We start from the raw sequence: 12,814 nt of genomic DNA on the forward strand, positions 1-12,814 counted from the left end.
TGTTTCCTGCTTTCTCCTCTAGGGTGTTGATAGTTTCCTGTCTCACGTTCAGGTCCTTTATCCATTTTGAGTTTATTTTTGTGCATGGTGTGAGAAAATGATCTAGTTTCATTCTTCTGCATGTTGCTGTCCAATTCTCCCAACACCATCTGTTAAAAAGGCTGTCTTTTTTCCATTGGATATTCTTTCCTGCTTTGTCAAAGATCAGTTGGCTGTATACTTTTGGGTCCACTTCTGAGTTCTCAATTCTGTTCCATTGGTCTACGTGTCTGCTTTTGTGCCAATACCATACTGTCTTGATGATGACAGCTTTGTAGTAGAGGCTGTAGTCTGGGATGGTGATCCCTCCCGTTTTGGTTTTATTTTTCAGTATTACTTTGGCTATTCGGGGTCTTTTGTGGTTCCATACAGATTTTTGGATAGTTTGTTCTAGTTTTGAGAAGTATGCTGGTGCAATTTTGATTGGAATTGCATTGAATGTGTAGAGTGCTTTAGGTAGTAATGACATCTTAACTATATTTATTCTTCCTATCCATGAGCATGGAATGTTTTCCCATTTCTTTGTGTCTTCTTCAATTTCCTTCATAAGTTTTCTATAGTTTTCATCCTACAGATCTCTTGTATCCTTGGTTAGGTTTATTCCGAGGTATTTTATGGTTTTTTGTGCAATTGTGAATGGGAGCAGTTTCTTGATTTCTCTTTCTGTTGCTTCATCATTGGTGTATAAAAATGCAACCGATTTTTGTACGTTGATTTTGTACCCTCAGGTGCTGTATTTCTTAACATTGAAGTAGGAACATGTCATAAATCATCATTTAGTAAGAACACAGCATTTGAAAATAAAATCACAAGACTTCTAGCTATTCCTTCCTTCCTTCCTTCCTGTCTTTGAGAGAGAGGGAGGGCACAAATGAGTGAGGGGGCACAGAGAGATGGGGAGAGAGAGAGAGAGAGAGATAAGTGGGACTTCACCCAAAGCAGGACTTGTGCTCCACTTGAAGTGGGGCTTGAGCTCACAAACCATGAGATCATGACCTGAGCCAAAGTCAGATGCGTAAAGACTGAGCCACATAGGCCTCCAGGACTTAAAGGTATTTTAAATGTAACTCCTAAGTACACTCATAAGATTTTCTAATTAATTAAAGAAATACCATGTCTAGATCGACTCTGCAGCTATTTCTTCAAGAACATCTACAAGAAAAATAATGTTTCTTTGAAAATCTATTGGAATGGAAAGAAACATGCTAACCTGATTTTTAGTACTGTTTTATTTGTTTTCATAATAAAGGAAAAGATAATATTCCCATGGCTCATCAGAGCTTCTACGAATTTTTCTTTTGGTCCTCTTAATTTACCAGTAATTCAATGCAAATGTAAATGATATTCAAAATACCCCTGAAATGTTAAAAAAAATTTTTTTAATGTTTTACTTATTTTTGAGACAAAGAGAGAGACAGAGCATGAGCAGGGGAGGGAGAGAGAGAGAGGGAGACAGAGAATCCCAAGAAAGTTCTGAGTTCTGAGCTGTCAGCACAGAGCCCAATGCAGGATTTGAACCCACAAACCATGAGATCATGACCTGAGCCAAAGTTGGACACTTAACTGACTGAGCCACCCAGGTATCACTGCCCCTAAAGTGTTTTAATGCTTTTAATCTTATAACTTTTAAAAAAATAAGTCGAATTACTTTTATTGTGTATGTGTGTGTTTTGTTTTTTGTTTTTTTTACTCACCAAGTGTTTCTTGTGCCTCTGTGCTATGCTATGCACAGGATAGATCTCTATAGGATATGGTCTCTGCTCCCTGGGAGCTTAGTCTGTTGGAGGTAGCAGGTGATCCCCCCCACACCTTAAAAATTTTTTTTTCAATGTTTAGGTTTTTGAGAGAGAGAGAGAAAGAGACACACAGCTGGAGCAGGGGAAGGATAGAGAGAGGGAAACAGAATCTGCATCAGGCTCCAGGCTCTGAGATGTCAGCACAGAGCTCGATGTGGGGCTCAGACCCATGAACTGTAAGATCATGACCTGAGCTGAAGTCAGAGATTTAACTTACTGAGTCACCCAGGTGCCCCAGGTGATTTCCCTTAATGAGACCAAAAAGGAAGATTCCTAGAGGAAAGGTCTCCTGAGACCAGAAGAATGACTATGACTCTCAGGGAAGAAAGTTCCAAGGAGAATTCCAAGAAGATCAAACAGCATGAAGAGACACAGAGACATGAGATAGCATGGGGAGGCATGCAGGTGAGAGTAATCAGCTCTGTTTTACTAGAGAGGAAAGACAAGTATAGAATAGGTGGGAAAGATGGAGTCTGGAAGGGGAGAACCTTTATGATGGGTGTGCAAAGGTAGTGGAAAGGTTTTTTTAAGGGTTTTGACTGGTCTATTGAGGGGCATTTGTAGTTTCAGTAGATCTTACAGGGCTGTGTCAGGCAAGTAAAATTAAGGAAGTTTGGACTAGATACAGGAAGCTTTGTTAGGAGGCTTTGTAGTGAGTCCAGGTGAAGGATAATATGATCTTAAACTAGTACTGGGGAAGTCAGTGTGGAAAGAAAGGGATGAGTTTTAAAAATATTCAGGGAACTCTTTTGGTTTCCCTCCCTCTCTGATTTTATAAGAGACTGTTAGATACAGAGAACAAACTGGGAGTTGCTGGAGGGGATTGGGGGGGGATGGGCTAAATGGGTGATGGGCATTAAGAGGGCACTTGTTGGGATGAGCACTGGGTGTTATATGTAAGTAATGAATCACTGGGTTCTATTCCTGAAACTAATACTACACTGTATGTTAACTAACTTGAATTAAAATCAAATAAATAAATTAAAATAGTTAGGATATAATACTTGCAAGATTTGATGAAGACTGGATGTTGGAAGGAGGACGAGGTCAGGGTGACTTCAGGTTGCTGGCTTGCAGACTAATGGTGGTTAGGATGCCCTTGACGCATTCATGTTGAGTCTGAAACACTGGACATCAAGCAGCCATCCAGATATATGTTGGTAGCTGGAGAAAAGGCTTTGAAGTCTTCAGTGAAAGGTGAGAGAACCATGGAAGTGGATAGGGCTGTTTAAAGGAGAGCTTAGGGTGAGTGAGAATGAGGGCATGGAGGTTGGGGGATGGCATGGAAGGGGACTGGAGGCACTGTGATGAGAAGGCAGAAGAGCAGAGGCAGTAACAAAGTACAGAACCATGAGGGACAGTAATACTTAAGGTGTGGGCCGAGAAACACCGAGAGAGGACAGTGACGAGGAATGGTCAGGGAGCTTCTGAAGAAGAAAAGCAAGAGTAAGGCTGTAGTGGTCATGGGAAGGAGAGGCTCATGGTAGGAAATGTGGCTGGGATGTCCAGCAAGATATGTACTGAAATCACTTCAGTGGATTTTGCATTTGTAAGAAATAGGTGTCCTTTGTAAGAGCAGGTACTATAGAATGTGGTGTCAGGTTTTGGCTCAAGAAAAGGGATCAGGAAGTAGAGATGAAGGAGGCCAGAACACCAACAGTCTCTGTCAAGTGGGAAGGAACGCAGTGGATGGTAGCTGCAGAGACTTAGGTAGGAGCCAGGGAGGTTTTTATTGTTTGTTTTTTTTAAGAGTTTGAGTAACTAAGGTCTGTGTGTGTGTGTGTGTGTGTGTGTGTGTGTGTGTGTGTTATATACATAGGCTGGAAAGAAAGAACAGGTCAATGGAGATAAGATGGTGACAGAGGAGAGGGGTCAGCAGATGATTCAGGCAGCAGAGGATGGGGCAGGGAGTAGTGTCAACTATACTGTGGAAGAAATGGCCTTAAATGGAGATAGTTCATGTTGCTAGGAGATGTAAAGTGAGGAGGAATAGGAACTATTTTACAAGTAGAAGCAGAGAGATGAGATAGGTTTGAAGATGACATATAAAGACCAATCTGTTTTCAAAGTCTTTTGTCTTTAAAGGTAACATTGAGTAATAAGAAGTTTAATAAAGACTAAATGCTATACAAAAAGTTCACTGTTTCTTCATTGCTTTGTATTTAAATGTTTTATGTTTTTTAAATTTATTTTTTGAGAGACAGAGACAGAGTGAGCAGGGGAGGGTCAGAGAGAGAGGGAGATACAAAATCCAAACAGGCTCCAGGCTCTGAGCTAGCTGTCAGCACAGAGCCCGACATGGGGCTCAAACCCATGAACCGTGAGATCAGGACCTGAGCCGAAGTCGAACGCCTAACTGACTGAGCCACCCAGGTGTCCCTCTTCATTGCTTTTGAATTATTTTATATTCTAAACTTTATGAGCTATTTTCCCCCAAAGTAGTCTCTATACAAACCCATTTTGATATGTTAAATACAATTGTTGATCATTTCTTTTTGTAAATAACAAAATGAAAGCATCTACTTTGTGTTCTTGGTAAGGTAAATGTAATAGCTCCTTGCCACACTGTTGTGAAGATCTGATTCTGGGTTGATGGTATTTGGGGTTCTTTGGAGCAGGCAATTCATGGTTTGTAAAAACAGGTACTTGGGATTTCATTGACAGCACAATCATGATGAAATGCAAATGTCATTCTTGTGGACCTTTAGCCTTTCCTGTTTTCACTGTATCTCTGAAAAAAGGGATGGTGTTTTTATAAAATGTGAAGGCATCTGTACACAGCACAGTCAGTTCATGAATTTGTTAAGTACTTAACCATGTTGCCCAGTGTGGTGCTGATTGTGGAAGACGTTAGAAGAAATGAGGAGGCAGCTCTGTCCTAGAAGGAGCTGGTAATGCTGCCCTGCCACGTGTAGGGTGTGGAGTGGTAAATTCCATAGAGAAAGAGGGCAAGAGCAGGAAGGCCAGAGAGGAAGGGAGGGCAGGGCTGCATGGTGCTGAGGACCTTTAGAGATGTACCCAAGTGATGGGTGATCAGGGACAAGAAGAGAAGGTAAGGTGTTTGTATAAACATGGAAGTACTAGTGTCTCATTAAAGGTCTCAGAGACCAAGGTTATACAAGGGTCTTAAGCAAGAGAAATTATTTGAAGAAATTCAGGGAAATGTAAATGAAGTTTTATTTTGTTCTGAATCTGTCAAGAGTAGATTCAAGGTTGAGCTCTGGAGCTTATGAGGTATTGGTCAGGATGATCCCAGGGGTTAGGTTCTTACTTGTTAGAACCTAGACTCTTGCCTACCATCACATGAACAGACTCTGTCCTCTGTTAACTTGAGAGTGTTAGGCTGAGCTGAGTGATCATTCTGGCTGTTGAGGGAGATGTTGGATCCTCTCTCTATTTGCGGAACAAGTACTGGCTGATGGGCCCTCACTTTGGCATGGGAGGGCTAGCCTCAACTGCCTTTGTTTCTTGTGCTGTCAAGGTCAGGCTGAAAGGCTTGCCATGTTTTCTCTGCAGCAGAGTCCTACCATGATGGACCCAGGTTCCATTCTGACCAGTAGCTGAGATGGGTCTCTTCCATCTCTTCTTTTAGATAGACCTTGAGTGCCTAGTAGGAGGTTTGTGCACAGGACCTCTGGCACTATCTGTAAACCACTATCCCTGCCTCTGAGGCGGCCCCAGTACAGTAAGGGGATAAGACACACAAATGTCAAAATGCAGATAGCCATGCAAAGGGTGCAAAGTTGCCTTGCTTCTCTTCCTGAACTGCATGTATTTCATTTGCTCCTCTAGACCTTTTATTCTCCCTCCTAATCCACCCAGCTTTGTGGCCTGGGACGTTGACCTATGTGAATGACCTCACATTTTTTTTTTTTCCAAGTCTGGCTCTTAGAAGGGACTAGTGGGGTCGGCGGGCAGGAGGGAGTGGGGTGGAATGTCCATTCCCCGAATCTCCTGTTGGGTGGCCCTTTCCCGTTAACTATTCTTGTGGGTTCTGGCAATGCCTTCCTCCCCTTGCTCTTTCAACCACCCCGCATTGTTGCCAACCCCAGGGTACTGTGCCATGCCACATTGGTTTCCCTGACTACACCTCTACAGATGGCTCTGTGATTACACTGTCTTACTCAGTTACGTTGGTGATGCGGTTTCCTGCTGAGACCCGACTGGTGACTTTGTTTTCTTTTTCTAAAAATGAGAGACAAATACAAAAAGGGACAAATACACTGCAGTGAATAAAACTGGAATAAAAAAGTGAGTGGGGCAAAGGTGGGAAGTGGCAAGTGGCCATGGTCAATATGATTTCTGGAGTGGAGCTCTAGCTTCAGAGTGCTGGCTGGGACAGAAGAGATGGCCAATTATTATTCTCCTAGTTTTCCTGAAATGCTTCCTTGCTTCTTAGTCAGTCTTGCCCAGAACTCTCTGATTTGTTCCCCCGTCATTGTCAATTTTAGTTTCCTCTTGCTTAGACTCTATCTACAGCCCAGATTTTGAACTTGTAGTTTGCTTCTTCCCAGAATAATGTTTTTGTTTGTTTGTTTGTTTGTTTTTGGTTGTTGAATAAATGAGACAATAAAGGCCCAAAGTTTTTGCCATGTACTTTGTCCTATCAGAAATTATTAAGAAGTGCCTGGTTGGCTTAGTCAGAAGAGCATGTGACTCTTGGGGTTGTGAACTCAAGCCTCATGTTGGGTATAGAGATCACCTAAATGAATAGAATTTGAAAAGAAATTATGAAGTTAAACATTTGGAAATAATGTCACATTCAAAGCCTTAGGAGAAAAACTGAAGATAAACTCCAACTGAGGGATATTCCTAAACTCAGTACTTCTCACAGCTGTCAAGGTCATCAAACTTAAGGAAAGTCAGAGAAACTGTCAGAAACCAGAGGTGGCTAAGGAAATGCAGTGACTAAATGCAATATGGTATTCTGCATAGGGTCATGGACATTAGGAAAGAACTGGTGAAATCCTAATAAAATGTGGAAGTTTGTTCACAGTACTGTTCAAGTGTTGACTCTTCAGTTGTAAGTAATGTACCACAGTAATGTCAGGTGTTAGCAGTAAAGGAAACTGGGTGCCAGATTTGGGAACTATTATCTCTGCAACTTCTCTATAAACCTAAATCTATTTAAAAATCTTATTTAAATAAGTCAGTCTTTAATATCTAGGTAAATTGATATTAAGTCAGAAATACTTTATTAAAACATTTACATAATTTTTTTCTGCAACTTTTGATGAATGTTCTATAGTATTTGAGGATGATAATATTCAGGTCCAAAGTGAAACACAAAATTTATGAATCTTTTGAATCTATGAAGATCCTCTGTTTTTATCTGGAAATAAAGTATCTGGAAGACAGACAGGGTTCTTTGCAAATGAGAAATAGGTGTCTTTTGTTTTTCTGGATATTTATCTTAGTTCTTTAGCTCAGATTTATTTTACTTCAGCATGTAGTACTGTATGCTCACATTAGGTATTAAAAGTTCTATGTAGGGGCGCCTGATTGGCTTAGTCAGTTAAGCGTCCGACTTTCGCTTAGGTCATGATCTCGTGGTTCGTGGGTTCAAGCCCCGCATCGGGCTCTGTGCTGACTGCCAGCTCAGAGCCTGGAGCCTGTTTCAGTCTCTGACTCCCTCTCTCTCTGACCCTCCCCTGCTCACGCTGTCTCTCTCTCTCTCTCCTAGAAATAAATTTAAAAAAAACGTTCTATGTATATAAGTATGTATATATTAAATTATATTTAGACATAATATACATATTGCATATACATCTGTATTTGCTGCAGTAATTAGTACAAAAAAGTACTTAAAATCTGGTGAGAGAATGTTTAGGTATTTCTTCAGGGTCAGAATTTAGAGAGAAATGCTTCTTAAGAAATCAGGTACATTTTATCAGACATACTTATTTGGGGAAAAAAACTATATTCCTATAGTGTGATTTCCTTTTGGGAACAATACTTGTGAAAAGTCATCCCCCCGTCCCTCTTTGACTTTCTCAGGTTATTTGCCTTACTTTTAATAAGAATGTGCTTATGTCATGGCATATATCCAGTAGGAATTTGGCAATAATTTGAATATTATTGGTAAAAAATTAAACAATATTAGCAGCAATTCCAGATTAATATAATAAAACTGGAAGTGAAGCATTGTAAATGTAATGTGAACATTGTAAATGTTCTACATAGAATAAATGTGCATAAAAATATTGGTACAGGTTCGTTATTACCTCTTCTGGAGTCCATGCAGAACTTGTTCTGTTTTAAAAATAAATCTCATTATTAAATACTTTCTGAGAGTTACACTCTGAAAATTTACAGGCTAATACCACTGAAACTAGTTAGGCTGTGAAGCAAATGTCTGAAGTAGGGAAAAACAATAACATGCAATTTTAATAGAAACAGCTAAATGTGCATGCAGTTGAATTATATAACAGTGTAATTTTACTACACTTGATCTTAGCCAAAAGGCCAAGAAGCTATAACAGTGTAATTTTAAACTGTAAACTTAATATCTAAAATTTTAGACTGTAAGAATAATTGAAGAAAGTTACAGATAAAGGCATCTACTACTCTTTGAAAACTTCCTAAGCCATAAGATCAGATTTGGGATGAGCCCTCAGACTTAGTATCATTTTACCACATTTATTATTTTAGAAATGATGAATTGTCTTAAGGAGGGTAATGTTTGGAAGAGTGGGTAAAGACCATTGTTAATGATTACTTTAGTAAACTTTAGTTGAGTGTTGAAGACTTATCTGTTGTCCCCTAAGGTTTAATTTTGAGCAATGTTGACATTAACCTTGGCAAACTGTGCTCAATGTTTTGGTTGACTTTTAAAATTAATGGTCTGTTTGTTTTATAAATCTAAAACAGGATCCTTAGTCTAATGGTAAACTAGTCCATTTGGTTTGTTATTACCAACAAGCCCAAGAATTTAAATTAGTTTACCTTGATAGCTTGGCTTATCAAGAAGGAGAAAAAAATGTCAACATAATAAAACATTTTAAGAATCAGATGCTCTTATTTTCTCTGATAATTACTTTTACAAAAGTATTGAATTTCTATTGGCTCTCTAGTCTGGGTAAAAGTGTTTTAATTTTTTCATGTGCATTTAAGTAATTCTAGAGTTCAAATGGATATTTTGAGATTTGAAACATGGTATGTTAAGATGGAAAGTGAAGATGCTATATCATAAGCATTTAGGGTAACTTTAAAGTAGTATATGATATAGGACTTACATTTAAAATAAACTTATCAAGGCTTTCAAGGACATTTTTCCTACTTAACCTTGAAACTGAAGCAAGAAATAAGTTGGTAAGTTATTCCAGCCATATGAACATTAGAGAGCATAGAGAGCAATTGAAATTGGCTGTATTAGATGATTGGGTGCCTCTGGCTATGTAAGAAGATGGAAATTTCTTTAAGAAAACTATCAATCAAAAATTTGATGAATTATCTGTTTTTTGTTTTTGTTTTTGTTTTTCACCTTTGTTGAATCACTGACCCATTAGAGAACTGGGGGGGGGGGGGGGACAAAGCACAACAACTCCTAGATTCTCTCCTAAGTAATACATACATATTAATAAATCTTTTAAAAACAATTTTAATAACCTGTAGTAAAATACACAGTTGTTAAATACACAGCTGGACGAATTTTTGCATGTAAATACAATTATGTAAACACCATCCAAAACAAAATAACAGAACATTTTGGGACCCCAGGAGGCTCCTTTGTTCCTTTGTGTCTGTTTTCAAACAATACCTTCCTTCCCACTCACCTCACCCACCTGGAGGGAGACCACTGTTCTGACCTTTAGCCTTGTACATTAATTTGGCCTATTTAAGACATTGTATAAGTGGGATAATACATCATGTTTTCTTTTCTATCTGGCTTCTTTTGCTCAGCATAATACTTTGGAATTCTTTCATGTTACTGCTCACAGAAGAAGTTCACCCCCCCCCCCCCTTTTTCGGTTTCTGTGTGGTGTTCTTTTGTATAAATATAGTACAGTTTATACATTCTACTGGTGATGGACCATGTTTAGCTATTATAATTAAAGTTATTCTGAGCATTCTTAAGGCATTTTGAGTCTTTTTGGACATATGCACTCATTTCTCTTACATACACAGAAGTAGAATTACTGTATCATAGGGTACATGTGTGTTTAACTTTTGAAGATAATGCCAAACAGTTGTCCAAAGTAGATATGCCAGTTTACTCTCCAATTAGCAATATATGAGAATTCCTCTTGTTCCACATACTTGCCAACACATGGTATTATCAGTCTTTTAAAATTTTGCTGTTCTATTGGGTGACTTTCCCCCCCCCCCCATGTGATTGCAAGGGCGTTTAAGTTGTCATCCATTACATAGACATTAAGATCTCTGATTAAGAACTTAATTGCTGGGTAACAGTTACTTACTTGCCTCTGGGTGAAGTTATCTTTTCTAATATATTCACAATTCCAGAGGAATAATCTGTAACCTGGAAACTAAACTGTAAAGATAACCACCATGATCAATTCTTTTTGAAAAGGTTGAAGAAAGGAAAAGTGAAGAAAAATAAATACATGGGTATATGTGTGTGCACAGGATGCATGTACATGTAAGTGGAATATATACAGTGAGGATGAATCATTGCCTCCTCCTTGATGGAAAGGATCTGGTGTAATCCCTCTGCCACCAATCAGTTGTATGATTCTCCAGGGGAATGTTGTCATCTTGGACACTGAGGATTGGTTTCTGCTGTTGGCATGCTAGGTACTCATTATCGACTGGAACCCAGTTAGCCTTTGTGAGAAGTGCATGTTGTTGAATCCATACATAGCCCCTGTTGCTGGCACCATGATCACTTCTACTTGACGTCTTTTAAGGATGCATGGTAGGTGGCTGGTAATTTTGTTCACCTGGGTATTGAGAGGCCCTTCTGCATTGGAAGGCCTTTGGTATACATACATGGAACAAAAATATTTTTCATACTCTGTGCTCATTCTGAAAGGTCTAGCCATATGTACCTTTCCTAGGTCTTCCTGTACCCTTTCTTCCAAATACAGTTTTTTCACCAAGTCCTTAAATTTCCAGATTAAGCATTAGCCTTTGCACATGACTCACTGTAGATCTGTAATCCTGGATATTTCTCAGTATAGATGGAGTGGACAGGCACATGTACTGGTCACAGTTCTATTTGTTGGGGTGATTTCCCTTCATGAAGTATTTTAAGGACACTCTTCATTGGGGATGTAAGGCTGCAGGAGTCCACTTCTGCTTGGTGCATGGATACCATGCAAACTGTCTATCTAACCCGGGCCCTAGTTTCCCTCCCAGTCAGCTGGTCATAAGGAACTCTTTGTGAAGCTATAGGTGTGGTAATACAGTAGGAGTAGATATTAGAGGTATCTGAGCCATCTTCTCTTGCAACTTCTTCTGCCTTGTAGACATGCTTGAATCTGATTGCTTTCATACTGTTGTCTTTTGGTGATAGATTGCTTCTTCATATGCCCAACCTTATGACCTGGGGGTCAGATGACATTTAGATGGCCATGGACAGCTCAGGTCACATGGCTACTTAATAACCTTTAATCAGGTCCTGACAAGGCCTGGTGGCAATCCAGGAGTCATTTCTCAAAAGGACAGTTATCGCAGAAGAGGACTTGGCTTTGTTCCAGAACCTGAGTTTTGTGCTGCAATTCTCTGAATCCTACAGGATTCAATGAAACAGATCTGCTGCATCATAAGACTCAAGTAAGTGCATAGCAGCGCTGCATACCAGACAGGCTGAATAACCATCTCTTGCTCTGGGCCTTACTCAACACCTATGGTCTTACAGGTTTCATAGTTAAGGAGTTAGCAGATTGTTAAATGTGGTATGCATTGTCTTTAAAATGCAAAAAAGGCCCATGAAGCATGCACTTCTTTTAGAGGGAAGCAGTTATGGGTTTAGCAACTTCCATTTCACTTTGAGGGGATACACCAACACCTTCCAGACTACTGGATTCCGAGAAACTTTATTGAGGTTGCAGTCTTTGAATCTTCATGGTTTTGTTTTCCACCATCAAGCTTGAATGCACCTTACTAAGACATCTGAAGGGTTTGTTACTTCCCGTTTATCAGGTACCATCAGCATGATGTAATCACAATGCAAGGGGCCAGTGTGATGGTCTGTGGGATATGAAGACAAGCAGCAGCTCTGTAGACAAGATTATAGCTGAGAGGAGAGTTGTTACAGCCCTCAGGCAAGAATGTGAAAGCATGTTCTTGACCTTGCAAAATAAAAGCAAATGGCTTCATGTGTTCCTTACATATTGGTAAAGCATTTTCCAGATTGGCAGCTTTATATCAGGTGTCAGGTGCTGGATGTGCTCCAGAAAAGTACCCAGTTTGATAAATCAAGCCACATTGGAGCCACTGCCTTAATGGATTTAGGATAACCCATGGCCATTTTCCACGATCGACCTGCTTTCTGCCCAGACAAAAAAAGGTGAATTAAACAGGAATGTGATAGAAATTCTCTGTTCTTAAAAGTGTCAGATATTGATGGGGTTTTGGAGTGGTGGTGGGGGTTCAGAGTTGACGGCCAAGAAAGAATTCTTGAAGGCGTCTTTGGTGGAAAAAGGTGATTTTGTTAAAGCACAGGGACAGGACCCATGGGCAGGAAGAGCACTGGGGTTGTGAAGAGGGACTGCTTATATCCTGTGGAGTTGGGGGAGACAAAAGTCAAGAGTTTCTTAAAGGGATTTCCATAAGCTAAAGACACAGATTACTGAGGTCTAGCTATTGTCAAACTAAAGCTTTTTTTTCCCTCTAGCAAAGCATTATCATTAAGACAGTAGAAAGTTCTTGGAGATTAGTCTGTTGATAAGATCTCCTTTTTCTTGTAACTACTAAGATATTTGTAAACTGACAGGACGATATCAGTTTAACCATTTGTTTTCTGTCCTTTCCTTTGTACTTGAGCAGCCAGGGGTGCCTGAGAAACATCACAC

The 12,814-nt window shown here is 39.7% G+C and overlaps 1 protein-coding gene and 1 pseudogene across 7 annotated transcripts in view; one reads left to right on the forward strand and one right to left on the reverse strand.

The window, feature by feature from the left end:
* The window catches only part of EPB41L4A (erythrocyte membrane protein band 4.1 like 4A), a 260,908-nt gene that overhangs the window by 47,714 nt on the left and 200,380 nt on the right, over positions 1–12,814 (forward strand). The gene's annotated exons all lie outside the window — the stretch shown is intronic.
* LOC120224981 lies at positions 8,236–8,312 on the reverse strand (annotated as a pseudogene).

The sequence above is a fragment of the Hyaena hyaena genome, unplaced genomic scaffold, assembly GCF_003009895.1.
Source record: "Hyaena hyaena isolate Hyena2069 unplaced genomic scaffold, ASM300989v1 scaffold_1294, whole genome shotgun sequence".
NCBI classification, from domain to species: Eukaryota; Metazoa; Chordata; class Mammalia; order Carnivora; family Hyaenidae; genus Hyaena; species Hyaena hyaena.